The sequence below is a fragment of the Podarcis liolepis genome (assembly GCF_965112155.1).
Source record: "Podarcis liolepis genome assembly, chromosome: 16".
NCBI lineage: Eukaryota > Metazoa > Chordata > Lepidosauria > Squamata > Lacertidae > Podarcis > Podarcis liolepis.
Genome location: NC_139567.1, coordinates 6,114,259 through 6,140,477, shown reverse-complemented (window position 1 = coordinate 6,140,477; position 26,219 = coordinate 6,114,259).

Below are 26,219 nucleotides of genomic sequence, written 5' to 3'. Positions count from 1 at the left end.
GACAGGATTACATTAAGGTTTAAATATACAGCATGACCTTTGCTCAGTTGCTTTTATACTGAAAGAAGTAGGTGTTGAAAGGAAAACTTTGTATTTGCTGTGGGAGATGTTATTGCTATTAATCTATTTAATTAAGGAGGAAAACACAACAAATTACTCTTAATAAGCCTTTCAGACAGGATTTGCTTTTAATCTATGGACTCATTTATACCTATTTATATCAATTATTTTCCAAATTGAATTAGTATTCCAAACACACTTTTAAATGACCTTTATTTGTTAACAAAACAGGCCCAGAACATAGCTTTGATTTGAACTTTCCTTTTGTGAGCAGGAGAGAGGAGCTCTTTACACTGCCCAACAACCTTCTTCTGGGGTTTTTGATAACCTTTTGGAAGTTGTGGGATTTGATGGAGGGGCTACAGACGGAGTGTGGTGGGCACTGGATATATTTGTTTCTCTCTTACATGAATGGAAGAGCAACTTAGGATCCAGGTCATAGACATCCATGTCCCGGTTCTAACTAAAGCAGAAAAGCTTTCTGGGCTGTATCACAGAAAATATGCTTCTTGATTCCTCCTCAACTAAATATCTCACTGGATTTTGCAAATCTAAATGATTATATGCATGTCTGCATCGCTGCCCCCTTCCCATTCTTTTTATGTTTTGGCATGGAGACTTCTCATTTGATTTAGAAACTATGTTGGGTGGGGCAAGCCTCCACATTTAGAGGCAGAGCCAACAGTAGGGCCAGATCAGGTCTATTTGGGGGTGGTCTGGGCTTTGGCTGAGTTGGGTGGAGGCAGCCTAGAATCACTGTAGTTCAGATCAGGCCACCTGAAGTGATCTGGGGCTGTTGGGAGTTGGCGTATAGGGCGGGAAGTAGGAGGCCCAAACTTACCAAATTTGTACAATACAGGTATGATAAAGGAAAGGCAGCTATCCTTCAAAATTCACTCTTGTATGAATTAGAAATGCAGTTCTCCAGCAAAGAATGTATACAAAGATGCATACATTAAGCCAATGTGCATCAAATTGCATATATTGGTGACAATAACATACAACAGTCCATTATATTAGGGGACATTGCATACCAAGATGTATAGATTTGGAGAAATTTGCAGTAAAATGCTGATAATTTTTCATGGGGACTTTTTTTTTTTTAAAAAAAAGTGTCAACTAGTGTGGAGAACTGAGAATGGAAAAATGAGAACGTGAAAGAAGCTGAAAAACTCACCCACCCCTAGTCCCCAGTACTGTTAAATACCTATATGAAGCTGCTAGAATGGTCATTGGGGGACTTTGAATACCCGGATCCAATTACCTGTTACATGTGAATCAGGAGAGGTGATGACTGTTTTGAACCAGCACCTGGATGCGCTTGTGGGCTGGATGACAGCCAAGAAACTGAGGCTAATTCCTGATAAGATGGGACCTCTATGGGCGAGCAGTTCTCAGGTCTGAAAATTGGGATGTTTAACAGTTCTAGATGGGCTTGCACTTCCTCTGAAGGAACAGCTACAAAATATGTGGGTGCTCCTAGACCTATCTTTATCTCTGGAGGCCCAGGTAATCCCTGGGACTGGGACTGCCACTTATGGCTAACTGTGTCATTTCCTGTGCTCTATGTTGGGCTTACCTTTGGACTAGGCTAGAAGCAGCAGCTTCAGTTGTTTCACGTGTCTAGCAAAAGGCCTAGAAGATTATTCCTTGTTGTTATTAAAGTTCTGTTTTATAATACTGTTTGCATTTTTAATACTGCTTAGATATTTTAATATATCAACTGATTTAGAAATGCTTTTAAATCTATAAATAAAATAAGATAGAACTTCTTAACGGAGTAATGAGATGTTTTAGAGAGTCCTGTGGTAACTATGTAAATACACTCCATTCACCCCATATATGTACATAGCAAGTATTTGTGTGATTTCCTTATACTGTAGCAGAATGTGGTTCTTGAATGTTCCTAGGAACATAGGAAACGGTCTTATACTAGATCAGATTGTTTGTCCATCTAGGCTATTTCTTATTGGTTTAATTTCATTTCAAAACGGTTTGTTCTTAGAATTTGCTAAAGTGATGTTATGGCTCTTAGAGCTGATGTTTTGGTGTTCTGTTTTTTAAACTGCATACACTGTTACGATGGCTTTATGGTGTTAAGTGGTCTATATGTTTGTATAACAATAAAATATAATAATAGGCCAGTATTATCTATTCTGATTTAGAGTGCTTTTAAATCCCCCTGTGACAGCCCATTCCATAACATGGAAATTCATTTCATCAAAGAAGGCTGTCTCATTCGAAGTCATATTGTACCTTAGGCTGCAGTCCAAATCCATTTACCTGGGAATAAACTCTATTGACTGCAATAGGAGTGAGCTCTGAATAGACATGGTTAGGATTGCATCACAGAACTACAGAAACTTCTGAACAGAATTTCTGAACTGTGAAAAATCAAGGGGTGCATAGGGGAAGACACCCAACAACATTCAAACTTGTGTTGGCAATTCATCTTTAATGTGTAATTAAGGAGAATTAGAGCTTTTGTGACACGATCCTTCTAATGTACCGAGTTTTCTACGTCCTAATTCTGCCTTGTTTAAGTGTTTCAGATGGCAAGTTCCAATTTATTTTTACAATTAGCCTTTTAGCCTCACAAAACCCACTACAGTTTTAGCTTTACAAGTAGACTTCATGGAGGTGTCCACTTGTCTCATACCTGTGTTAAATGCTTCTCTTGCTGGGAAGACCTTGAATCAAGTATCAGCAGATTACACCAAGTTATTTCATTTTTTTTTTGTAGTGCTACAGTTATTACAACTGTTTTTGTGTGATGTTAATAGTTTAATAATGAGGAAGAGAGGCAACAGAATTCACTTTCTGGGTAAATTATTTCTGATTACAAGCTAGAGCACAGTTGCAAAGGAATTCTCTTCCCCCTCCCCTTCCTGGCATTTTCATTAAGATCAGAGGCATACGTTTCATTCTTGCAAAGCTCTCTCCCTAAAGCACTGGGATACAAGAGGACTGGTAAAATGATTCACTCTGATTAAAACTAGAGATACCCACTCTGGTATTCCCTTCTCCCATCTTCCCACCTGGTAGTGTGGCATTATGGTAAGCTTATAGAGACATTATTTTCACTTTCAACAGATGGTTGTCTGCATATATGGATGTACAGTGGTGCCTCGCAAGACGAAATTAATTCGTTCCGCGAGTCTTTTCGTCTTGCGATGTTTTTCGTCTTGCGAAGCACGGCCCGTTGCAACTGCGCCTCTTCAAGCGGCTTTAAGAAAAACGCGAACAAGGGCAAGCCCATAGGGAAATTCGTCAAGCGAAGCAACGCAAAAACCGAAAAACCCTTTCATCTAGCGAGTTTTTTGTTTTGCGAGGCATTCGTCTTGCGGGGCACCACTGTATTGCTAAGTTCCCATGAGGTGTTTCTGGGTTCTTGCTTTGACTTGTGCCACCCTGTAGAGATCCCATTTCACCTCCAGCAAATTCAAAATATCTCTGAGGCATCAGATGCATGTTCCTATCATTCCTTAGTGGCATTTCTTATTTGACACAGAATTGCCCAACATCTCCCTTCAAAACGAAACTTCCCGCTGGGGTTTTCTGTGTCAAGAGAGGAATGCTGAATAAAGCTCTACCGCAACTTGAAACAATGCCAAGTTTTTTGTTCGTTTGTTTTTGTTGCTTACCTAAAAAATCATATTATGTTATTATGTTTTAATTTATTTAGCTCTTTCCCGGGGCCTGGTGGGGCTCCCCCCCCCCACACGCATCCCGTTTGGTGCCCTGTGGCCAGGGTGCCGGTAAACGGACCGCGGAGAGGCTTACCTTATACGGGCGCTGCCGCGGTCCTTCCCTCCTGCCCAGGCCACCGCTGCCTGCCTCTGGCGCGCTCTGCACGGCCGAGGCGGGCCGATCAGGCGGGAGGCGCTGTGCGGGCGCCTCTGCAGCGGCCAATCTGAGCCACAGCGCCCAATCTGAGCCGCAGCGCCCGGCAGTTTCGGGCCTGTTTCGGCCTGCATTAATCGCAGGCCCGATTGGGCTCCCCCCCATTGCTCATGGCAACTGGAATTGGCGGGGGGAGCCTGTTCCGGACCGCGGAGCGGCTTACCTTGCTGTGGGGGGGCCTCCGCGATCCTCCCCCCCGCCCTTGCTAGCAGTGGCTGCTGGCGCGCTCCGGAAGGAGCTGGCTTTACGTCGTATGGCCGGCCCTTTTGCTGTTCCCCCATTTCCCAATTTGCAGATTTCACCATTAGGTATAGTTCCTAAGAAAGCCCCGGGGGAATTCCGCCTAATTCATAACCTTTCACACCCTAGGGGCACATCAGTAAATGATGTTATTCCCCCGGAGCTTTGTTCAGTGAGGTATGCTTCTCTTGATCAAGCGATCAAGATGGTACGGAAATTTGGGCCAGGTGCCCTATTGGCCAAATGCGACATTGAATCTGCATTTCGGCTGCTTCCAATTCATCCCGATGACTTTTGGTTGCTGGGCTTCCAGTTTGATGGTGGATTTTACTTTGATAAGGCCATGCCTATGGGCTGCTCGGTAGCCTGTGCGGCCTTTGAATGTTTTAGTTCATTTTTGGATTGGGCTTTGCGCAAAAGGACTGGTTTGGGCGGAGTCACGCATTATTTGGATGATTTTTTATTGGCCTCAGCTAGCGATACGGGGAACTGCGTTGTGTTACTGCAGGCCTTTGCTTCCTTAGTGGAAGAACTGGGCGTGCCGTTGGCTGAGGAGAAGACCGAAGGTCCTTCTACGCAACTGACTTATTTGGGTATCTTATTGGATACCGTGGCCCAAACTCACGCTTAAAGGAGTCATTGAAGAACTGCTTCCCTTGAAGAAGATTACCTTGCAACAGCTACAGTCGTTGCTGGATCACCTGAATTTTGCCTGCAGGGTGGTCGCCCCGGGGCGAGCGTTCTGCTCACGCTTGGCCAGACTCATGTCAGGCTTGAGAGCCCCACAGCATAGGGTGCGCCTCTTGGGTCAGGTGAGGGCTGACCTTCGTATTTGGTTGGAATTCTTGGAGGAATTCAACGGAGTGTCTCTGTGGCATGACACTTTGAACCTCCACAATGATTTTCAGGTGCACTCCGATGCTGCGGGGTCTTTGGGGTTTGGCCTGTTTTGGGACGGTAGGTGGTGTGTGGAGCACTGGCCACCAGCTTGGCGTGGGGAAGCTATAACTCAGGACCTAACTTTTCTTGAGTTTTTTCCCATTGTAGTGGCCGTGCATTTGTGGGTCGAGCATTTCAGGGACCGTCGAGTTTGTTTTTGGTCCGATAACCTGGCGGTGGTGAACGTGCTAGCTAAGCAGTCTTCACGATCCCCTAGGGTATCAGCCCTGTTGCGGGCTTTTGTTTTACGTGGTCCAATGCCTAAGCCAATACCTTTTCACTTGCTGTAATCAATAAAGTTGTGGCCTTTTCTTGACCCTTTAACCTTATATTACGTGTCCTTGTGTTTTTATTTCACTAAGCGGGGATCGGGTTCTCGAACCACAATAGATTAAACAGATGTAGGCTGTCCCAGCAGTTGGGATGGGGATGGTATCTACACCTGTCCAATGTGGGTGGGCATATACCAAAATCACAATATTTACTTCCTACTTCTTTTATCTGGACCCTGTGCAGGAAGGAAAAAGTGAGGATAACCTAAACAAGGGGAGGGTTTTCAAATGTGTATCAAGTAACAACACCCATCCCTGTGGATGGCAGACTCTAGAATCAATCTGAAATGAATGCTGCGTGTTGCAGAAGAACATGAACAATTCAGTATTGAGGGGCGGGGGATATGTTTTTTATGCTACAAATGGATTAGTGTGTATGCAGCCTGAAACATCTTTCCTGACTGCCGTGCTGCGTATAAAAAAAGGCTTATCTTGAATGTGGGAGCTGGTCAGGCTATTTCTCATTTCATGGTACTATTTAATGACAGGATGCCCCTCCTTCGGTTATTTTCTCAAGCAGGCATTAACCTTGCTGGCTGTACCACTTATTTCATCTTCTTTTGTTTTACTTTCCTTGTTTAATACGTGGTTTAAGAATCTCCAGGGCAGCTGATTAATGGGCCTTCAGTGTTCCATCCTAAGCCCTGAAATGGATCACAAACTTCTGTTTTATTTGATTCAGTATAATTTACAGCTAGGGAACTCTTGGTTCTCCCCGTCCCCCCTCCCTTAAATAAATTGTATTTACAAATTCATCCTATCCACAAGGCTGAAGAGAGACTGGCAGTGCAATTCTACACTGCTTAGAAGTAAGAGAGCAGCTCCAGGTTTAAGAAGGCCTTTGGCAAAGTGGGGGTGGATGAGCCCTTGTAGACTGCCCTTTCCCAACTCTGAGAACTCTGAATTTCTTGGCCCTGCAGGCCAAACAGATATGGGGCGGTGCTTCCCTTATAAGGTTTGTGCTGCCATGAGAATTTCATTTTCCGCACAACATTCTGCCTACTCACCCTTGGGTAGCGTAGGCTTTGCTAGTTACCCTTTCAAGGGTCTGCCTAGGAATTATTTGGATGTGCCCTTTGGAGGTCAATTTTTCACCTGCCCCACATACGATTGCCTTATGGTGGGCTTGGGTTTTATTTATTTGGCAATTTTAATGTTTATTTCAATTGGCATCTAACATGGGCGGGTAGGTGGATTAAGGTGAATACCCATGGTAAATTCCCGGAGGCACTCTGGGGTAAAGCATATTTCTCCAACTACCTTTCATTGCCTGGGAAGGCTTTGTGGTCCAATGCTCTTGGGGCCTGATGTGTGTTCCTCTCTGAATGCTGTCCAGTAGGAATGGGGTCTATAGATCATGGCTCAGACACCCACTACCACCCTATACGGGAAGGAAGGAAGATTTGCCTCTCCTGACATGCAGCAGCCCAGATCTACTCTTTTGACCTCCATGCATTTGGGAATGAACTGAAGTGGTGGTGAAGGATGTTTTTGCTTAGGCTCCTTTGCACAATTGATGTTTCATGGGGCAGTGTTTAACTTTCCCCACTCACACACCATTTATTTTAAAAAGCATACCCACCTCCCATCCTACCATTACACACACAAGTGGGCAGGGCTGTCTTAAGCATATGTGGCGCAAGGGTGCAAAGTTCTACCCCCCCCCCAGTTGCCCAAGCACGCAGAAGGGTGGAGCCGACCAGCTGCCTCAGCATCTCACTGGCTCTGTCGCCCCTGAACTTGTGGTGCAGAGCTGCCTGCAGCAGAAGAGCCCGCCACGGCACTCCAACCAAGGCTCTTTCCTGGACTCAACTCTTGGGCCCCGGACTCTTGGCCTGAGAGATTACCCTAGCGCCTATGGGTAAGATGGCCCTGCAAGTGGGGCAAACAATGAGGAAATAAACATGGCTGTTTCCACCAAATCTCCTTTCACCCTCAGATGAGACTTGTAAGGTGTGCTGGTCCCAAGGGTTAACCGTGCGGCGAGGTCTGAGTCCAGTCTGAGGTCAAGGGTGTGGTATGAAGGCTGTCCGTCAAAGCTAAAGCTGGGTCCAAGGCAGGGAGTCGGGTGAGGTCAGAAGCTCTGGCAGAAGAGCAGGACAGGGTGCAGGCAACCTAGGACTGGGGCTGGCTGGCTTTTATCTGCTCCAAGGCATAGGGCGGCCCCGGTCCACAGGTGACTCGCCTCTCCTGGCCTGGAGGCAAGCACTCCTCCTGCAGGAACTTAGTTCCCTCCGCCCCTCCGCCTCTCTGCCCTGAGCCTCTGCAGCTCAGGGAGAGGCTGGAGGGTTACCGGACCCAGAGGCAACCTCAGCTTCCCCTGACGGGGATGAGAGTGGAGCACCTGCAGGCAATGGGCCCTCCATCACCTCAGGAGCCAGAGCAGACTCAGTTGGTGCCTGCACCTGAGGATCCAGCACAGGTGAGGACCCTTCAGGCTCAAGCCCCAGCCCCAGCTCAGCTGGTTCTGGAGGTGGGGACTCCTGTGCAAGCTGGGATTCCTCAGGTTCAGCCTCCGAGTCTGAATCCCAGGCCATCACATAAGGTCTCATGGGCATCTGGTTGTGCAGCTTGAGAACAGGGTGCAAGGTAAGAGGGCCTTTGGTCTGATCCAGCAGGGCTTTTAACATGTTTGCGCTTACATTTTTCAGTTATCAAGTTGGTCTTTTATTTTCCGGAGAAACTTTGGGAAATGTTCAAACAAAATAAGAAGCCACCAAATAATTACTCTGTTACCAAGAATGACAAAAGCTTACTTCAAGCTATCTCTCCTGATCCAAATTGAGGAGAAGAACTTTTGCTTCTAAATTAATAAACACTGTGTTGTAAGAGTAATTGAAAACTGCATAAAATATGGATTTGAATCTTTGGCTATAAATAATGAACATATAAGTTTGATGAGGGCTTTCAAATATTCTATATAGAGTACTACTCCTGGGATTACTGTAATATTAAAATATGTAACATTTGTCATGTAATCCCACCGTGTGATTGGGATTAGCAGAATGGTGCCATTTTCTAAACTGGCGCGCCAGTCTTCCACTGCTATTAAAAAATAGATTAGAAAGTTGTGCATCAGAAATGGAGTTCACATTCCCATGTGAAGTGCAAGTTTACTTTGATTATTGTTTGCTTTAGGTCTTGTTTCCTGGCGGATAACATTCTAAATTCTGCATTATGTTAAGGACAGGGATGGGGAGGCCAACTGGTTACAATTGTGATGCATCAATAAGAACACAAGAGGAGCGCTGCCAATGGCCCACTCGCTCCACCTGGTGCTTTTCACAGTGGCCAGCCAGATGCTTATGCCCACAAACAAGACCTGACTGCAATAGGTGTTTAGTGAAGCCTTTTAAAGTGTAATGTTTTATTATGTTTTTATATTTATGTTGGAAGCCACCCAGAGTGGCTGGGGAAACCCAGTCAGATGGGCTGGGAACAACAACAACAACAAATACTAATAGTAAGAACCCAGCTTCATTTTTGCACCACATTCCATATATATACAGACGAGGAAATGCTACGGTGTATTTGCAGCAGCACAACCGGGTGCCTTCATCTGCCCCAGCTGCAACGAAACATGTCTCCCTTACATTGGTTTCAACAGCGACAACAGGCATTGTAACCTTTCAGTAGTTTGACTTCACCCAAAAGGCACACACCTCCAATGTCTCCCAAGACAGATGCCAACCTGTTTACTTATAGCTTATATAATTTGCCATTACCACCACCCTATTTGGAAAGGTCCCTCTAGAGCTTAGCACAGTGTGCTTTGTTTTCATAATGAATCATAATTTGATATCCTCCACAAATTTAACTACCTTGTTGCTCATCCCTGACTCCAGATTATTTAACAGTAAATTCAATAGCATGACTCCCACTCCAGATGCTTGGGAGAATTTACCCCCTCTCCTCCCTTTTGAAAGCTGTCTATTTCTTCCCATTCTTTGATCTGCTGTATATTCAGATGTGAGCATGGCCTTTAGATCTTGATAATAACAAGATTATTAGAAGCCTTTGGAAAGGAACTTTGAGTCCACATACATATGTGTGGACACATCTGTTCACAGGCACACATGCACACACACTCTCCACACGATAGATGGTGTTTTGAAAGACTACACATATATTATACATGTTCTGCCCTTGGGACAAATACTATCCCTCCCCCCAATCTGAAATTACTGCTCATAATTGATTTGTCAGGGCTCTGGAGCCAGCATTGTGCTTTGTAAATGACACATTCATCCTCTGCCCCAATAAACTTTTATATATAAGTTTAGCAAACAATGAACAAGCACCAACACAGTAGCTGCCTCTCAAAGTAGAATGCCAGTTGTGCAGATACAAATTTGACACAAAAGCTTGCAACATTTTCACTTTAAATTATTAGCAGGAGACTATTTTCAGAGACCAGGGATACATCCTCAAAATACATCCTCTGTGTGTACATTATTTTTTTCTACATAGATAGATCGGTCTGTCATAAGTTCTTACTCTCAGCCAGGTGTTGTTGTTTTTCTAATTTGATGACATCATTCCAGTCTAATATTGATTCTAACCAGAACTTTGCACAGGACCTGCTGATCCATCTTTGGTGTGCTTTATTTTGATTGGTGATGTGACTAGATGCTGCACAGAGAAATACCTTTCAATCAAATTATGACAGTATTATTCTCTCTCATACACATGACACCCGTATAAGAGACAGTTCTGTTGAAGCCTTAGACTTTCATAACAGCTCAGCTTCAAGATGCTTCTCGGTATTCCATTGCTTGCATTTAAAATAAGCATTCAGGAGTTTATTGAACTATCCAGGAGAGCTGCACTGCTCTGATGTGTCTATCAAGTGCAAATAAAGTTAGCAGCTTTGCCAAAACCAAGGCACCTTGCTGGGTTGGGGATAGCATGATTTAAAAATGCATTGCAATTAAGGGAAAAGACAACTCCTGCTACCCTTAAACAGCCAGTTCAAAGTCTGCACAAGTTTTTCTTCCTGCCGACATGATCAGAGGGTTTTGCTGTGGTTGCATGGATGATTTTGCAACAGCATTTTTTGGGGGGAAAGAGTAGAACAGAAGAGAGTGACATTGTTAGTGTCTTTCTTTGCCATTAAACATAACACAAAAAACAACAACCCTTTGCTAATTGATACTGAAATTTAATCTAGCTCAATTTGTTTGGAATTTAAGATTAAATTAATTTAAATAACTTTTGACAGACTCTCTTTCAAAGCCTTTCTCTTATAAGTTCTCCAGCAAAGTAAATCACTTTCCATTGAATTATTTACGAGACAATTTCACAGGGAGAGCTTCAAAAAACCCTTCAGGCAATAATAAAATGTTCTTCACTGTTATAGACACAATTTGTTCTGGATAATTGCTTGTCTGTTCCCATTGGGGAATAGCATCCCTTACATAGGCAATGTCTCACATATAGGGAGGCTTCCTAAATTCTCTTCCTCTGAATGCCTTACCAAATTTTGGAGTTCTAAATTACATGGTCTGGTTTTTGAGATGGAATAATTGTATTTTATTGTTCCTTTATTTCCAAAATTTGTACAGAGCACCATGCATACATACAGCAGGGATGAGGAATCTGGTCATCCAGATATCAGGTGGAATCGAATGTAGTGCTAAGTCTCTTGTTCCATCAGCAAAATGAGTTCTGCTTTTGCAATGGAACTTTCTCCCACTATCCTTTCTACCATGTGCCCCCTAAATCTGTTCTATGGGTTTCCCCAACTTCCTGGATCAGATTTGGAGAGGGTGCACAGCATACAAGTGGAGGGAAGGGGGAAAGTTCCTGCTGAAAAAGCAGAAATCCTTATGCTGATGGAACAATTGTGGTAGTTGAATGATGCTAATCAGTCCCATTCAATGGTCAGGGTTAATGCGAGTTGGTCTAAAAAATAAATATGGTGAGCAGCACATTGACTACTCTTTTCCTATAGTGCTTTATGATCTGCATGCATGCATCATTAATACAAATATGATAAGGGTAAGAATGAACTAAAGGAACTGGATGTATAGTATGTTCTGGTTTACATAATAATTATAGGAATTTGCAAAAGGACAGGGGCTGCTACTACAATTACCAGCATCCATGGCCATGGACTCATGAGAGTTGAAGTCCAACAAACCTCTGGCAGGCAGCAGATTGACTACCACTGATATAAAGATAAAGGTAAAGGGACCCCTGACCATTGTTGTTGTTTAGTCGTTCAGTCGTGTCCGACTCTTCGTGACCCCATGGACCAGAGCACGTCATGCACTTCTGTCTTCCACTGCCTCCCGCAGTTTGGTCAAACTCATGCTGGTAGCTTCGAGAACACTGTCCAACCATCTTCTCCTCTGTCGTCCCCTTCTTCTTGTGCCCTCCATCTTTCCCAACATCAGGTCTTTTCCAGAGAGTCTTCTCTTCTCATGAGGTAGCCAAAGTCTTGGAGCCCCAGCTTCAGGATCTGTCCTTCCAGTGAGCACTCAGGGCTGCTTTCCTTAAGAATGGATCAGTTTGATCTTCTTGCAGTCCATGGGACTCTCAAGAGTCTCCTCCAGCACCATAATACACCCCTGACCATTAGAATGAAGTAAATCTGTACATCTCCATTCACCTGACTTCTACAGGAATGTCTTTGGCTTCCCCTGCGTTAGTTCTCCTACACCTGGTTGTATCAAAGTACGAACACAGGAAGACCCAGTAACAATATAACAGAGGCTGCACTGAGAGAAGACAATAACCCAAGATCACTCACTGGCCTGGGAGTGCTACTGGTTAACAAATAGAGGTTGCTCAGAAGTAGTTTTGGAATCTAGCAGTCAAGATATACAATATGTTTTTATCCTATCTGGTCTCCCCAGCTGCTTGAAATGAACCAACAAGTGAAGTGCAGCCTTGGATGAGATAAGGCATTTAGAGTGTTTGACTCGGTTATGGCCTATATTTCCTCAGGTGACAGGAGATAAGGATGAAGCAAGAGTTGAAACAGTAATATCAGCCAATGACGATTGTTCGGCTTTAAACATTCTGTCCATTTATTTCTTCCCCTTGAAGACATCAAGCTGTCTTACACTGAGTCTGAACACTGGACTGCCTGCCCCAATATTTTCTTAACTAAAAGGCAATGGTTCTCTTTGATCTGCACATAGGAGAAGAGGCACTCTTTCAGATATCTGGGGCTCAAGCCATTTAGGTCACACACATTATCCACTTTTCCTAAATTCTGGTTTAACTAGGATAATTTCTAAAATCAATCCCAGAATCAGAACAAATGCAGTTTGTTACAGCTTCTGGTTAACTCAGTTCACTTTTGTTTCTTCCACATTACAAATGCACATATCTGTGCACTGATAAATACATAAGAAAAACTACCTTGATGAGGTTGTCCTATCACTTAGCTCCAGTTTCTTTGTAGGGTTTTGCTAAATCGATGGGCATGCTTCAAGGGAAGGCTAGAGAGACCAGGTAATCCAGATGTTATTGTTTTCTCATAAAATTCACCACTGTCTCAAATAGATCCTCAATTATGGAATGTGACTTTCTAGCCATGAATTGAACTGGACAAATCCCTTCTGTAGAGCTCAGTAACAGAATCATCACAGCTGCTTAAAAGAGTGTGGTGAATTAAGAACGGTACTGAATGTGTGATTCACTGTTATGCCCAAGAGCTGCTTCTCTCAGGTTTAGTTTCAGGTTTGTAAATACTTTTAGATTCCTGGAATTCCTGGAATTACCATTAAAAAGGGATGCTGGAGAGCCTGCTTCTGGTACAAGAAGCAATAACATTTCAATAGGTGGTTTCAATGTACTCTAAAATACTTCCGTCTGCAGATGATGCAGAAACAAAATTTGGCCCACTGAGTACTGACATGCGATTCAGCCTTCCTTCAACCTAGTGCCATTCACATGTTGTTGAACCCAAACCTTTGCCTGGCCTAGGCAGCACTGCCAATTGTCTGGGATGATTGGAGTCATGTTTAATAACATCCGGAAGGAAACAGATTGGGAAGGATGATATGTGCGTGTTCGTGTGTATTAGGGGTCTGAATCACCCACAATATTTGCCTTGCTTCTGTACAGCCTGAGCTGTTTCAGATCTGCTCTGTGTCATTCTAGTTTGATAAACTATTTGGGTCCAAATAGGATCTGCTTGCTTGCTTATTTAGTTATATAAAAGAAAGAAAGAAAGAAATCACCCAAGGCCTTTCGTGTCCTTCCTGCCTGCGAGGTCTTGAGGGCGGCAGCACAAGAGAGGGCCTTTTCTGTGGTGGTTGCTCATTTGTGGAATGCTCTCCCCAGGGAAGCTTGCATGGCGAGTTCCCGCCTCCCCCCTCCAAAATAAAGACACAAGAATTCGAGTTAATGGGTCAAATTAGGCCACAACTTTATTGATTACAGGAATTGAGCGGTATTGGCTTAGGCATTGGTCCTAACAATTAGCCGGCGTCAGCCCGCAGGCTGGAAGACCGGTGAGGGTTAACCACCAGTAGGGGGAGTCCTGCTGAGGCACATCAACTAGGAGCTCCCCCTGGAGTTACCGCTCGGGGGTGTGCCGTGGGCCCACACCTCCATAGGCTTAGGACAAGGCCACGCCCCCCGGAATCCTTTACCGGACTACCCTTTGATTTGGGGGGAGGTGATGGCGCTTCCTCCCCCCTTCATCTGCATAACAAAAGATTGTACCCCTACCAATGTCTAACTGCCAATACCGCGGAGTTGTGACGGGTTGCTACGAGGTAGGCGAAAACCAAGTGGCTGGTGCCAATCTGCCAAATGGAAAAATTCCTACCAGGCCCCTTGACGGCGACCAACCGAAGTTCATAGCATCGTCATAGAACCTAACCTAACGGGCGGGCGGGAAGGGAAAACCTGGCTAGTTGCAGCGGGTGAAAGAGGGCGACCCTCGGCCGCACCAGACCTAAATATGTGAGGCCACGCCCCCGGGCCAGCCGATTGGCTGACCCAGGGATGACGCGTCCGAGGATTCCCTAGCCTCGCAGCAGCTGGAGCCAGCCCCCGCGAGGGGGGGGGCTGAAGCCCGCAAGCCCACCTCCTCTCTAGCTCGGAAGTGGCTTTGTCTAACATCTGAATTACGTATCTTTAGGTGCCAGACCTTTGGCTGATAAACACTCTGTGGCCTTTTCAATGTGCTTGCAGGAGGCTCTGGTGATTTTTTGGGAAAAAGAATCGAAGAAGCAGAAATGAAAGGAACTTTCTTTCTAAATTAGGACATGAAATCATGGCAAACGGATAAAGGGACTGGAAGATATGGAACAGTGTATGAATTAATGAATATAAAAGTAAATAACTATAGACAGTGGAATTTTTTAGAGATAAAGTCATTATACTGGACTGGAGGAAGGCTACTTTTGACATTTAGTGATAGTAACAATTGAAGAGCCCCTTTTGGACTTCTTGTGTGGAAAGGAAAATGAATGAACTTGAGATGCTTGGGGTTGAAGATTGGGAAAATGCCACCTAGCAGATTGAGGAACAGCTGGATATTACCTTGGAATATAGCTGGATACCATTCTGGAGTGAACACTTTGAATAACTTTTACATACATACTGACAGACGGAGAATTAAAAGTCCTCTTTCTTTTTCATCTTCCTTCCTTCCTTCCTTCCTTCCTTCCTTCCTTTCTTTCTTTCTTTCTTTCTTTCTTTCTTTCTTTCTTTCTTTCTTTCTTTTCTGTGTTTTCTCTTTCTTCTCTTTCTTCTTCTATGCACTTTTATTATATATGTTGTGTTCTCCTTTTGTATTTTGTGAACCACCCTGTGATCTTTGGATGAAGGGTGGTATAATAATAATAATAATAATAATAATAATAATAATAATAATAATAATAATACATGTGCACAACAATTTCATTTAAAAAGATGAAAGTGGGTTATAGCAATTATATCTATACAATTAAAACCATGTAAAAATATAAAATCACAGATCATCAACTAACTACAGTGGTACCTCGAGTTACAAGTGCCTCAGGTTACAAATGCTTCAGGTTACAAACTCCGCTAACCTGGAAGAGTTACCTCGAGTTGAGAACTTTGCCCCAGGATGAGAACGGAAATCGTGTGCCGGCAGCGCAGCGGCAGTAAGAGGCCCTAATAGCGAAAGCATGCCTCTAGTTAAGAAGAGTTTCAGGTTAAGAACGGACCTCCAGAACGAATTAAGTTCGTAACTTGAGGTACCACTGTATTACAGAAGATGCTTTCTAAATTATCTGCATCATCTTGGTGGCAAAATCCAGATCTCTCTTTCCTGCTCATTGTTTACAATGGGGAATATAAAAATTGGCTAAAATTCCCTCTATTACTTAAGTAAATGAAGTTTTCAGGCAGATTAGCCTGGGTTAAAAGGTTAGAGTCGGTTAAAGCTGTCATATTTGAGGCAGGTCCTTCCAGAGGTTTTCATACAGAGAAGGTAGTTTGTGGAGTGCTCTCCTAAGGGAAACACACCTGGCGCGATCATTATCAGTTTTTCAGCACCAGGCTAAGACATTTCTAATTAGGCAGGTGCTTCGTAGGTAAGCTAACTTCTATTTTGTTGCTCATCTGTTAGTTAGGTGGGGTAGGACTTGCTTTTCTTATTGTGTTGTGGGATGAGCATTATAGGAATTTTGTATTGCACAATGTTTTTAATTTTGTCTGTGTTTTATCTTGTTGCCATATGTCCTCTTCTTCCAGTATATGTCCTCTTTTTCTTGGGTAGTGCCCTCATAGCAATCCGCAGTTAAAAGAAGTCGGCAAATCTGTCCTCTTTTTTGCTCTTCAAAATATGGCTTTGAGACTTCATTGCATAAAACAACATTTTTTAAAGAGAATTATATAGCTGGAGGTGCAGGAAGTTTCTCTAGTATATGTCTGACAGCTGTTCATTTTTTTAAAACTTTTAAATAAACAACTACCTTGCAACAATAGAAGAATTTATGAAGTTCCCTGTAAATGAGGCAGAAAGTGGAAGGTGCTTTTGCAGGTGGATGAAACTTTTCAAGAAATTGGAGGACAGGTTCTGGCACAGCACAAGTCCAAACTACACATGAATAATTTGTAGTTTGTATTAATTAGCTTGATAATTACATAGGAAGTTAATGATTGCCACACCATGGTCAACTGAAGCATTGGAAAACAAAGGGGAGGTTTTAATGTAATTTTTCTCATGGATTTAGTTCCATCAACAAACACAAAGAATACGGATGAGAAACCAAAAGATCCTCTTTGTTCAAGGTCATTTGTTAACTAGAAGATGTTTCAGAAGAAGCTTTGATCTCTATTTGTGAGAAACTGAGATAGATACACTTGATTTTTCACTAATCAAAATCAGGAGACATCAACGGGTGAGCAGAAAGCCAATGCTAGTTCTCACTGAGGTGGTAAACTGTTTATTGACTGTCCTGATTTACTTCAGACTGCAGGAGAGATCATATTACTTTATGCTCCTCCACTCACAAAATGTTCCTCTAGAAGGCAAGGTAACATATCTGTCAGGGGTTCAGGAGCAGAGGCAAGGGCAAGGGAGGAAACAGAGAGCGAGGGGGAGGAGGCAGAAGAAAAGATGAGTGATGACGACGACCCGAGATCTCCGAGTCTTTCCAGTGAATCAGAAGATTCACAGGAAGGAGCACCAGTGGCCAGGGCAAGGGGGGAGCCTAGGGGGACACCCCAGGAAGAAAGGGCCAGAGGGGACTCAGAGGGGAGCAGTTGGAAATCGGGACCAGCGTCACCGCCAGAGAGCAGGGGAGAGGAAGGGCGCCAGGTATCAAGCGCTGGCAGCTCACAACAGGAGGGAGGGCACGAGTCAGGAGTGGCCACACCTCCATCGGAGAGCGAAGAAACGGTTAAGCGGAAAGTGGAGGGTTGGGCGCGCGCGCCAAGTTCAAATGCACAGGAAGGTGGCGCAGTAAGTAGCCCGGAAAGGGAGCCAGGTCCTAAAGCCCGGCGCAAGGAGACAGGAGGGTCCGGGGGGTCAGCGTCAGAAGAATCCCGGAAGGAAGAGACCCCGGGGGGCAGAGGGACCCAGAGAAGAATGGTCAGGCGGAAAAGGTGGAGTAAGGCTAGGTTAGTAAGCTGGTGCACAGGGGGCGGAGACTCAGACGGAGCTTCGCCGGTCTAACCCTTAAGACGTAGAGTTGCGCGCAGCAGCTTGAGAATGGAAACTGTAACTCAATAAAAGACTTTTACAAGTGACCGCTGGCTAGCGTGATCCTCTGTGAGCTAGGATCTGGAAGCAGCTCTGACAATATCAATGGAGGCAGCTACTTCTACTCATGATGTTGTGTGGGGACCCTGGACATTTACCTCAAAGTCCAGCCAAAGGAGCCACACTGGTCTGAAGTAATGGAGCACAGACACAGCTTTACACCCATGGTGAGAAACTGCAAGATTGACCATTGCCAAATTTTGGAAAAGCCCGCTTTTAATATGTTTGAACCCTGGCACCAACAACTTGGGTTTTTAGCATTAACAGAATGATTGACAGTGCAAATAAATGAACCTATGAACACCAATCACACTGACAATTTTGAGGCGGACTGTGATAACTTTCTTCTTTGGCGATCCCTCATAGCCAAGTAAGATTGTCTTCCATAAACACGGTTTTAACAATGAGTACATAAGTGACCGTGGATGCCAATTCTGGACCCACATGTCTTTCCACAGTGGGGACATTGGTTTCCGGGTGGGAGCTGATCACGGTGTGAATTTGCCAAGCGTGCCTTCCTCTTAGCATGTTTCTCCCTTGTGTCCTGGGTTCGAGTGTCTTCAACGCCCATGACACCTTTGGTAAAGGCTGTTCTCCAACTGGAGCGCTCACAGGCCAGTGTTTCTCTGTTGTCAGTGTTTATACTACATTTTTTAAGATTTGCCTTGAGACAGTCTTTAAACCTCTTTTGTTGACCACCAGCATTACGCTTTCCATTTTTAAGTTTGGAATAGAGTAGTTGCTTTGGAAGACGATCATCAGGCATCCGCACAACATGAAAAGTCAGTAACTCAGTATAAACTTTTTTATTTCCATTAACTATATTGTGAAAACTTTTCTTTTGAATGGAACGTAGTATGGGATGAAGACTTTTCTCTTTTGACAAGCCTTTTAAGTGGTTAATTTCATCTCAATATATCTGTATTGGAATTGAAATTGTTTTATATTAGTATTTTATTGTGGGGTTGGTGTGTGTGTGTTGTTATTGTTAGTCTCTTTGGGATGTTTCATGGTATAAAATAAAAATAAATAATGAAACCATCAGCAAATTAATCATGTTCCCTCAGTCACATATATCAGGCAGGTGACATTTTGCTTAACCAGCTACATTATCTTTGATTCCATTCCTCCTTCTCCTTTAAGGCTTATAAGGCATTCAGTGCTGAAATATTTTGTTTTATTAATGTGCGCTATACTTCATGTGTGGGTTGTTCATATTTCAGGGTACTTGGTATAGGACTGAATAATACTCCTGAAATCTTCAAGTTCAGACAGCAGCCCTTCCATCAGAAAAAGACATAATAAGTAAGAACAGATGGACACCATGTGGGATGTGAGTTTTGTGTCAAAAATTATCATCCTGGGCATACTTTTACAAATAACCCTTAAGACACAGTCATATTTGTGCAACATATGAATTTATTTTCTTTTTCTTCTTCTAAACAGTTTCATTATGCTGAATATTCTCTAATTTTCACCCATTATGTTATTTTAACAACTTTTTATTTTAAGTATAAAAGGCTTTTGGAGGAAAGGTAGCAAAATTGCCACATAAGTTTCTTATCACTCTTGGGCTATGTAAATCCATTGTCTCTTTCCACATCCACGACCTTTTATTGTATTTATAAAAATATCTGTATATCACATTTTCATATATATGCAGGAAAGCTCTCTCACAAACACCCCCAAAAATGGAACATATAAGCAGCTGACTACTTTCCCCTTGTCTCTTTTTCCTCATTGATGTCAGAACAATGTTAAAGTGTATTACTATTGGCATGGATTATGAAATTGATAAATGAGATGCCAACCTGTTAAAAGTGCATCATTGTTTTTAATTGATTCTCTACTAACACTTAAAAAAACATTGAATGTTGGCAACTTTCTCAGTGGCTTAAAAAACAACAAAAACAAATCATCAAGCTGGATAGATCATATTTCACTTTGCAAGAAACCTTGCTTTGCCAAGGAAAATTTCACCAAGTCTCTGGTTTGATTGCTACACTCATTTCAAAGAATGAGCTGATGGCAAGACCATTGTTCACTAGAAGACTGTTTCAGAGGATGGGTGGGGTTTATTGGCATGGTCTGCAGCCTGCAATGTGAGGAGAGGAACAAATTGGATAATGTAAGCTGTAACTCCTAACCCCACTAACCTGGGATTAAGCCTCACTGAATTCAATAGGATTTAGGACTGTGTATTAATTCCTTCCCGTCTAATGAAATATGAAATGCAGAATATCACCTATAGCATTCTAGTCCCAGTATTCACCTTTTAAAAAGATGAATTATTGGTATGTGGAGGTGGTGCAGTCACAGACTTTGCTTCCAACACCCGAGTGAATTGATGCTCAAACAACATTTTTAAAAAGTTTTGTCTCAAAAGCAATCTATATGTCTAGAGGGAGAATGTCCCAGTCTCCTCTCAACGAGACAGGATAATGATCAGGTGTAACGAAAGGTTCAGTCTGTAACTTTGGGAGCTCCCACGTTCCCCCTTCTTCTCCCTTCAACTCCATTTTGTGGGCTGTTTTCAACTCACTGCTGGTCTGACATTTTGCTTCTGATATAGCAAAACATTTCACGCCAGAGCAGAACAGGGGTGGCAGCAGGGACAGCTAAAGGTCAAAGCTAATGTGCATCTAGCTAAATCCGTGTCATTCTTGACACACGTATGATCAGGAGGACCCTTTTGCACAGTGGAGTGGCATGCTAAGATATTTATTACTTTTGATTCTCTTTATTGTCAGGAGGGGATGTATATATGCTTGCCATTTTGCACCTGTCATGCTTGTTATTTTCTAAACCTTTTATTATCTCTAGAAGGAAGATGGAGAATTCTTAAGGCAGGCCTGGATATCTGCTCCAATATTCTTCTTCTCTTCTAACCCAACTGTTTCTTACACTTCCCAATAAAAGTATTGGCAGAGTGGAGCATTTCTGACGATTCCACACTTTGAGGAGCATGCTTGAATTTACTGAATGCAGGTTCTTTGCAATGCTTCCTTGCAATGTATGAACTCAGATATGAACCATCTCACTGCTGATCTCATGCCAGCTTTGCAGCACCCATACATCATATAATCCTAGAGTTGGAAGGGACCCAAAGGGTCATCTGGTTCAACCCCCTGCAATGCAAGAATCTCAGCTAAAGCATCCATGACAGATGGCCATCCAACCTCTGCTTAAAAATCCCCAGTAAAGAAGAGTTCATAACCGCCCAAGGGAGTCCGTTCCACTGTTGAAGAGCTCTTACTGTCACAAAGTTCTTCCTGACATTTAGTCAGAATTTTCTGTCTCATGTACCCCATACACAATCATCATCCTATGTCTAATCTTGGTGGCAGAACTGACTAATATTTTAATATATAGTAAAATAATAATAATATAACACATGTTTTGCATTTAAAAGGTCCCAAGTTCAACCCCTAGTGCTTCCAGGTTATGGGTGGATCTGTCAGTTTCAGTTTCTCTCAGTTTCTCGTTTTCCCAACCTTAAGTTCATTTCTCCACATTTCCCCATCAGTTTGCATAAAAAAGTCTTCATGAAAATTCATCGGCATTTTATTGCAAATTTCTCCAAATATAAACATTTTTCTCTGCAGTGTATATATTTTTGCAAATCGTATTTTCTTAAATATTTGCATTTCCCCTCATACACATTTCCCCTCGTGTGCTGCTCTGGTTTCACCAGAAGTGGCTTAGTCCTGCTGGCCACATGACCTGGAAAAACTGTCTGTGGACAAACGCCGGCTCTCTTGGCCTGTAAAGTGAGGTGAGCACCGCAACCCCAGAGTCGTCGGCGACTGGATTTAACTGTCAGTGGTCCTTTACCATTTTTATTGCTTTGGAAAGTGTGAATTATGTAAGTTTGACTTCAAATGCAAACTGAATCAAATTTCTCTCCCATCCTTGCTCCAAGTAGAACTGGGGAAAGACATTTGCCTGAAACCCTGGAGAGCCACAGCAAGACAGCGTCCAAAACACTGAGCTACGTGAACTAACAGTCCAACTCAGGATAAGGTAGTTTCCTATGTGCTAATATCCGAAGTCACTCTTTCTTCCTGGAGAGAATTGACAGATAGACAGCTAAGCCTGGGATATGTGAAGAAAAACATTTCTATGTTTCTTTGGCCCTTCTATCTTTAGCTTCAGTGCTCTTTGGCATGAACAGCTTTCTGAAGCTTTGCTTAAAGTGGGTGGAGAAATGAGAAGTGATCCCTACCTGACAACTAAGGTCTCCCACCTTCTCCTTAATGCACAGATTCCTCTGGGGATTGTGTGAGATTTCTCCAGCTTTAAGAGGAATGAAGGAATATTACAAAATTGACCTGATTACAAAAAAAAGGCATATCAAGACAACTTCACAGTACATTTACATGCCAAAGACAAAGGAAAGCTTCATGCAATGGCACCCAGGGTTCACCTTTCATTTTATTCACCAGTGGTTTGCATGGAAGTACCAAACACTTTAGTCTTTAACACTATCCTGTGTTGGAATCTGGGTTTGACCGAGCTGATAAAGCTCATCTTTTGGAATCGCCCTCCAACGTGATTAACGACGTGAGCCTTTGATGAGGCCTCAGGCACATTCCCATTCAGCAGAGAATCAAAGCAGCACGCGGAAGTGATGATATTTATGGCTACATCACTATGCTTTATTTCTTACTACGCAGACAGAAAACACATCCTCTCTCTGTGAAAGCAGAGAGCAACTGAACACAAACAAAGGAACAGGAAACCAGTAACGTCACATCCGTCTCCCGTCTCCCGTGAGATTTCCAACAGCCTGGAATGTCTCTGGAATGTAAACAGAGTCCTGTGACTCCAAAGCACTGCACAGTGGCAAACAGAAACTAACATTCTGCAGGAAGGGTAAAAACAGATTCCATCCAGGTTTCACAAAAGAGAATGAAGTGGCTTGGGAAAATATGTACACAAAATATGCAACCACAAATTGGATGATGATCAGAAAAAAAAGAAATATTTTACTGACAGGCCATGAAGATGGTCTTTAGGAATATTCATTAGTTGTCTGCACGTGTCCTGTAAACATGTAGTACTGGTGGGGAACAGGATCCTGCACGCCGTCTGCATTACCAGCTTCCATGCAGGTGAAGGTGTGCACAGGACTGTACTCGTGTACAGAGAATGCACATAAGTTGTCTTGGTGGGACTAGGAATGCTATGTGAAGGTAGAAGTGGCACCAGTAGTTGTCAGAGGGGTGGGGCGGTGGTGTTTATTTGACCCCCTGGCAGGTATGTTATCACTGCTTACTGGGAGAAAGAGTATGAGGGTCACGGTGTGTCCTATTGGCAGCAGTGACCCACCTGCCTGCAAATCAGGTAAGGACTGCTGCTCCAATCCACCACCCATTTCCAAGCCAGAAAATGCAAAAGCTGACAACATCAGTAATGTCTGTAACTGTTCAAAGGCTCCATCACTACCTAAAAAGGTAAAGGTAAAGGACCCCTGACAGTTAAGTCCAGTCGCAGACGACTCTGGGGTTGGGCACTCATCTCACTTTACTGGCTGAGGGAGTCGGTGTTTGTCCGCAGACAGTTTTTCTGGGTCATGTGGCCAGCATGATTAAGCCACTTCTGGTGAAACCAGAGCAGTGCACAGAAATGCTTTCGAACTGCTAGGTTGACGGGAGGTGGGACCGAGCAACGGAAGCTCACCCTGTCACAGGGATTCGAACCGCTGACCTTCTGATCAGCAAGCCCAAGAGGCTCAGTGGTTTCTATTCACATGAAGGCTGGAGGCAGGCTCCTGTGCACCCACTCACTACCTGCTCCCATGCTGAGTGACACAGGAATGCCCAGTGCCTAAATAAGGCTACGGTGCATATAAAAAGCAACTTCAGAGGAAAGTAAATCTGGTCCTTTGTGTTGGAAGAAACCAGTTTCATATGAGATGCAGTTGCACAGATGCTATTTGTGCAACAACACAAGGAAAGAGGGAAATCCTCCTCCACATAAAAAGAGAGGGGAACTCTATACCAGACTATAAATATTTCATATTAGGAAGTACAGCTTCAAAAAACTTGAATTATATTACTGTTTACGAAGATCATCCCTCTTACAATGATGGGAGGAATAACACAGTCCCTGGAAGCTTTTTTTGAAGATGTGAGCTGGTAACACAGAGTCGCAGAGACGAGTTAAATCTGTAATATATATTCAGAGACAGATCTGTGATTGAAAATTCATATTCTTTGATGCTTTCCTACCAGCCAAGGCCAACAACAACAACAACAACATAGAACAATTGGGACAGAAAATAAAGGGGACAAATGGTAAATAGTAGAGCATTGAAGGTTAAGTCTTGGGGGCAGTGAGAAATTAGTTTATATCCCATTAGAGAGTCACCTTCAGGAAAAAGAAATGTAAATTGGCATTTTAAAGAAACTTAGTCCGACCTTTGGGGGAGAAGGGGGAAATCACTGTATGCTTAATTTTAACATCTGCTCAGGCAAATACAAGGTTTGTGCCTGGCATTTAGTTACATTTGAATTCTCCAGGTGCAAAAGGCCACATTTGAATGCAAATGTATATATAAAAAAACTGCCAACCAGATTGTCTGTATGACCCTAGTAGGAAGAGGAGGGGGGTGATTATGATGATTTCAGACATTATTGTTGGCCACTCGTTTATTGTTGCAGTTATATGCATCATAACAACTGGTGGTAATCCAAAGAGAGGTTAAGATAATGGGAGGACTTGGTGCCCAAATGATCCTTCAAGACTTTTTAATGCATTGCTCCAGCGGGGAGGCATGTTACTTGGAATTCACATCAAAGATCAGTATGTCTTGGGTAGGAATGGGGGAGAAGTTTGATACAGTTGCATTTAAATATGAATCTACCCAATGCACACTTTCTGAAACAATATGTCAACCAAAACACAACCATCCCTTGACATTCACACTTTGAATTTTTCAATGCAGTTCTCCAGCAAAGTAATGTGTAAAAAATGTGCATTAAAAATTATATATTTGTGAAAGTAGTATAAAATGCATGAAGGGGAGTATATTAGGCAAAATTCCATACAAAAAAATGTATACAGTGGTACCGCGGGTTACAGACACTTCAGGTTATGGACACCAGGTTACAGACTCCACTAACCCAGAAATAGTACCTCAGGTTAAGAACTTTGCTTCAGGATGAGAACAGAAATCGTGCAGCAGTGGCACGGTGGCAGCGGGAGACCCCATTAGCTAAAGTGGTACCTCAGGTTAAGAACAGTTTCAGGTTAAGAACGGACCTCCAGAATGAATTAAGTTCTTAACCCGAGGTACCACTGTATAAGGGGAAAATTTCACTAAAGTGCTGATGAATTTTAATGGAGGCTTAAAACACACACACACACACACACACACACACACACAAACTGGTGTGGAGATGTAGGGAACTAATCTTGGAAAAATGAGAAATGGAAGCAAATTGGAATTCACAGATTCGCCCATTCCTAGTCATGGGTCACCAGACTCACCACAGTTAAATTTTCACTGATTTCTTCACACTTTTAAGGCTGTGTTTCTAACATACTTGACTTTGAAGGAGGTCCTGTTGAAAACACTCAGATTCATTTCAGCGTAAACATGCTTAGGACTGCATGGATTCTCAATCTGTGATAAAAAAAAAATTGCTCCTGAGGAATACTCAGGAATAACAGCACTTGAACATACCTTTGGTTAAGGGCCACAAATTACGGGAATCTGCAATGCAAGCAAACATCATTTGTGCGGGTAATTTATAAGCCAGGGCAGCAACTGTGGTGTCCTCAAAATGTTCTTGTAGCCTAGCTTCCATCAACCAGCTTGGTCAGGGATCAGGGAACATGGGAGTTATGCTGCAGCAACACCCGGAGGACACTCCCTGGAGCAACCCCTTGATTTTCAACTCATGGCTCTCCTCTGCCTATTTATTTCCTCTGCCTATTTATGTAACCTGAGGTACCACTGTACTGAGTCAGACCATTGATGCATCTTGGCTTATATTGTCCATGCTGACTGAAAGCAGTTCGTCAGGATTTCAAGCAGGAGTCTTCCCCATTCTTACCTGGAGATGCTGAGGAGTGAACTTGAGATCTTCTGCATGCAAACCATGCACTCTATCACTGAGCTGCACACTCCTAACGTGCTTTATACAGATACTCCATGGTCTCACGCTGAAGTATTCAATGGCCATGATAGGTTGCGATTAGAACAAAACAAATTGGTGATGTCAGAACTGAACCCAGGGCCATGGGCATGTGAAACATGGGCCCTGGCACTGTCCTGGGTTAGGGATTCTAGGACGAATAACTGTCTTAACAAGAATAATAGGTACAAACTTTAAGAAGAAAAAAGTTTTTAAAATGATCCCTTCCAAGTCTTTAGTAAAAGTAGAAGGAACGTAATTGAGGGTGAGAACTGAGCCAGGAATTCCTCCCTGCCAGTTTGCCACTGCATGATACTATTGGCCAGGCTTTTAATAACTCCTTCAAAGTTAACTTTATTTGATGTAAGTGTAACAAACCATAAATGGTTCAACTTTTGC